The sequence below is a fragment of the Tursiops truncatus genome, chromosome 10 (assembly GCF_011762595.2).
Source record: "Tursiops truncatus isolate mTurTru1 chromosome 10, mTurTru1.mat.Y, whole genome shotgun sequence".
NCBI lineage: Eukaryota > Metazoa > Chordata > Mammalia > Artiodactyla > Delphinidae > Tursiops > Tursiops truncatus.
The window spans coordinates 33,848,012-33,852,794 of NC_047043.1; the positions used below are offsets into that span (position 1 = coordinate 33,848,012).

General features: G+C 46.5%; 2 pseudogenes; both read right to left on the reverse strand.

Moving 5' to 3' along the window:
• Positions 1-1,488: 1,488 nt before the first annotated feature.
• On the reverse strand, positions 1,489-2,412 carry LOC101322691 (GMP synthase [glutamine-hydrolyzing] pseudogene; annotated as a pseudogene).
• A 200-nt stretch (positions 2,413-2,612) lies between these two features.
• Positions 2,613-3,799, reverse strand: LOC141279674 (GMP synthase [glutamine-hydrolyzing] pseudogene; annotated as a pseudogene).
• Positions 3,800-4,783: the final 984 nt, after the last annotated feature.

Consider the following 4,783-nt stretch of genomic DNA (forward strand, 5'->3'; position numbering starts at 1 on the left):
GGGTCAGCAGGGGTCACTTCCTTTTATTAATTCATTCCTGCCAGCTGACATCTCATTTTCTGGAAGCCAACCTGCGGAGCCCAGCTCCCCCGCCCCTCCTTCCTCCCTGCCGGGGAAGAGCATCCCCGCCAAGAATAACAAGGAGAACTGAGCAGGCGCTGGGCTCACCAGTCATCAGAAAAAGGAGCCGCCCCCTTTGCTCCCCTTTCAACCCATTTTTAAATTCTGGGGCAAACTCATTGTCTCAGGACTGACAGGGAAGGGAGGTTCGTGGCCTCTCGGCCTTGTGCTCCCAGAACTGTGGTTCCAGAGGACCCTCTCTCCTTTCCCTGCCTCATAGGGTACCTGAAACCCCACCGTCAGTGTAGCAGTCTTTTCATCCTCTCACCTACACACACACACACACACGCTTTATTCAATCAAATTTATTTATTGAGCATGTTCCTGTGCCAGGTAGCGTGCTAGGAGATGAGGACGCTTGCAATTACATCTGACCTGAAAAAATGCCTTAAACCTTAGCAGACAAAGCTTCACCCTAGAGCTTCATTAGAGCTTCCCAACGGCGGAGGAGATCTTGTAGGTGGAGGGATGGGACTTTGGGAGCGTGCAGGGCGAGGGTGAGGGAGGGCATTGGGAAAAGAACTTGTCTGACTTCAACTTAGAAACCTGTTTACTGAGCAGTTAATGTGTCCCAGGAACTTCACTGGGGCCTCAAGAGAGGTAATACATAGTGTGCCTGCGAATCCTGGGTCTTCAGGGGTGCATCACCCAGGGGAGATCCCCTGCTCTTCTGAGAGGCATTGCAGTATTGAGGGCAGAACCCGGGTGTGTGGTCACAAGAATGGAATACTGGTCTGGCAGGTTGTCTGGTTAGCTGTGATCTTGGGGAAGTCAATTTATCCCCAAACCTCATACCTTCTGTGGTAGGGGAAGGAGTTCTCTGTAAAATGGGAGTTGTCATAACTACCTGCTGCTAAGAGCTGATGAGATCATTGTGGCTGCACCTTGGAGACTCTGGACAGCTGTAGATACTTATTCTGTGGAGCTATATTTAGTACCTGCTATCAGACATAATTTAACTGGGGGTCAGTTAGCACAATGGACAGAAATCCCTGTCCTTGTGGGGATTTCGGTGGGGGAGGATGGATGATGAATGAACAAATAGAGTGTCCATGGTGTCAAGGGCTCTGGAGGAAAATACATCAGAGCTGGGGGTTAGGAAGGACTGAGGGAAAGGGTGCTGCTATTATATAGAATGGCCAGAGAAGGTCTTTTAATAAGTGACAAAGTGCTGCTGGAGCTAGAGCTAAAGGAAGTGGGGAAGGAATCACAGGGTTATCTGGGGAAAGAGCATACCATGTAGGGGAGACTGTAGGTGCAAAGGTCCTGAGGTAGGTATGTGCTACAAAGAGTATCAGGGTTACTAATGAGGGGAGAACCAATTGCTGAAGTTTCAGGCATTTTTTTTTTTTTTTTTTTTGGAGCAGAACAAGAAGTTTATTACTCTCACTCAGTAGTTGCTGGGAGCTTTGATGTTAAGTCATACATAATTTGAGAAATACCAGGAATCTTCTTAATCTCAGTGACCGTCTTTAACACCACCTCTACAGGGATCTCATTGCCAAGGGTTGCAGGTACACCAGTCATGAAATCACTAGTAATAAAGGTTCCAATAACCATGGCTCTCTGGCACGAAGGATGCTTCTGAAGTGGGTCCCGATCAAAACGTAAAGGTGTCAGAATCACCGGCATCTGGCTGATTTTCCCAGCACACCCAGACTCCCTGAGAACGTTATGGGCCTCAAAATCAGCTTGGCGTAAAGTACTGAGCACCCCTGTTGTCAAGAAAGTGGGGGTAACATCTGTAGGAGGTTCTTTAACTGGTGGGCCAAATATATAGACAACTCTGTTAATGTTGTGACACAGGCGAGGTATAAGTCTAGCCAGGAAAATTGGAGATTCCCAGTCAGGCTCATCCTTACTGGAGATTCCACACCCATAACTGGAAGAACGAAAGTCACCCTGCACACCCACAGTTTTAACTGGTAGCGGGAAGGCATTCGGTGAATGCAGACTTGTAATTTGCACCAGCTTCTCCTGAGCCTCTTCAGTTGTGCAGGCTTTGACTCTCTGTAATAGTGTATGTGGCTTTATAACGCTTGCAGAAAAATCAGCTACTATTTTCAAAATATTGTTGGTTTCAGGAAAATCCTTACAAATATAAGGTTCCTCAGCACATATTACTCTGATTGCCAGGCTCGGACCTGGGAATGGATGCCTGGAAACGAACTCTTCCGGAAGTCCAAATTCTCTGCCTAAGATCCTTACTTCGTCTTGATGAAAATCTTTCAGAGGTTCTATGACTTTTCCCTCCTCTCTCAACTTTCTGATAAGCTCTGTGTCGTTATAATGGTTTTTTTTATTTTATTTTTTTGTGACTTAAAACATTTTATTTTATTTATTTTTATTTTTAAAACATCTTTATTGGGGTATAATTGCTTTACGATGGTGTGTTAGTTTCTGCTTTATAACAAAGTGAATCAGTTATACATATGTTCCCATATCTCCTCCCTCTTGCGTCTCCCTCCTTCCCACCCTCCCTATCCCACCCCTCCAGGCGGTCACAAAGCACCGAGCTGATCTCCCTGTGCTATGCGGCTGCTTCCCACTAGCTATCTACCTTACGTTTGGTAGTGGATATAATGGGTTTTGATGAGTTCAGCTTTGCCACTTGCAACAAGGGATGCACTTTCAATTAGATCAGGCCATAAAGTACCTTGGGCAAGGAAAACCTCCTCTGGTTTCAGGTTCATTTCTCCAATTACTTCATTGGCAATCTTGACAAAAGGATCCCCAATGATTTTTCCTTTCTCCTCGGGACTCGTAGTCATTTTAAGGTCTTGCTAATTCTCTTTTGTGGAGCTCTGTCTTCATCTGATATTGGTAGAGCTGTTTGTTCCATTGTAGAAAGAATGAGCGGCATTTACCACTTTGACGTGAATTCCAAGCTTTTTGAGGGCCTCTTCAACAGACCGACATTCTCGTTTTCTCATAAAGCCATTATCCATGTGCACAGCAATGACTTGACCTTGGTTTAAAGCACGATTCAACAAAGCTGTACAAACTGTTGAGTCCACTCCACCACTGAGCAAAACCAAAACTTTTGATGTGCCGACTCTCTCTTTGATCTCTTGAGCGCACTCAAGTTCTCTGTTCTGCACAGGGAAGGTCCCGCTGCACCCAGCTATGTCGAAGAGGAAATTCTTCAGTATTACTTTCGCATTTTCTGTAAGGCCAACTTCAGGGTGGAACTGGACTCCATATAATTTTCTAGATTCATTTGCTCTACCTGTTAGTGTTGGAGGGTCTCCTGCAGAGGCGGGGGGTGGCTGTGGCTCACCGTGGGGACAAGGACACGGGCAGCAGAAGTTGTGGGAAGTACTCCTTGGCTTGAGTCTGCCATTAGCCCCACCAAAGAGCTGGGTAGGCTCCAGTGCTGGGTCACCTCAGGCCAAACAACCAACCGTTTTAGGCATCCTGACAGCTACTTTTTCGACACAACCATGATTTAAAATTATATTAAATTATTATATCAAAAAGAAACATATGTTTGCAACCTATTCCTTTGTAATTATTTAGCTACGTTCTAATTCTGTGTATTTTACTGTGATCCATGCGCTTCAGGTAATTTACATCTATTGTAGGCATATAGAGATATTGCCGTGTAATAGAGGGAACTGCCCATCCATTCTCAACTCCGTATTCAGTGACGTCGTGTCAGGAGCTTGAAGCCCGCCATGCTGGGAGTATTTACACCTTGGCAGTTGGCAGACACTGTGAATCACAGTTGCGCCTCTCCTCCTCCCAAGAGCGGATTGTGACCATTTTCCAACCTACCAAGGCTGCAGCTCCCTGCAGGGCAGATCTGAGGCAGGAGCTCCCTTTCCAGTCTGCTCTCAGATGGTCCCCGAGTCTGGAGGAGGAGATGGGGGTGGTGCTGAGGAAAATCTCAGGGTGTGGTAGAGGCAGTCAGGGTGAGCTGGGCAGGACCTCCAGCCCCACCCCGTCCCTGGGCCCCCATAGTACTCCTGGAGCTGCCCCGACTGCATTATTGTCTCTCAATCCCCACTTCCCTAGCGGACTGCAGCCAATTCCTGATTCGCACACTGCAGTTCAGGAGGCATTCCAAGCTCCTTTGAGTGCCCAGCCTTGAGCACTCAGTTCCTAGGGATAATGATAATGACAGCAATTTACAGTCATTGCTTTTAAAATTCTCTCAACAACCCTAATCAGGTAGACATGGTTATCTTCCTCACCTCATGGAAGGGGCATCTGAAGCACGGAGAGATTCAGTAACTTGTGCAAAGTTGCACAGCCATTACCAAGTCCAAACTTGTACTGCTCGCCGCATGACAAGGCAGTAAACTGAGAAACGAGTTGTTGGGACAAGGAATAGTGATTTTATTCAGAAAGCCAGCAAATGGAGAAGATGGTGGACTAGCTTCGCAGAGAACCATCTTACCCTCGTTAGAATTCAGGCTTCTCTCATAGTAAAAGAGGAGGGGGTGTTATTGATCGCTGCAGCCCTCTTGGTGTCAGAATCCTTTGTCCTTGCAGCTGTCCCTGTAGGTCCAGTCACGATGTTCCTATAAACCTCGAACAAAACAAATGTTATTGTCTGTTCCGCAACTTTGTATCTCTATATGAATGGAACAGTGTTATACCTTTAAAGGTCAGAGCCTTGAACACGGGCTATCCTGTATATTTCAAGCTACAGGCAACA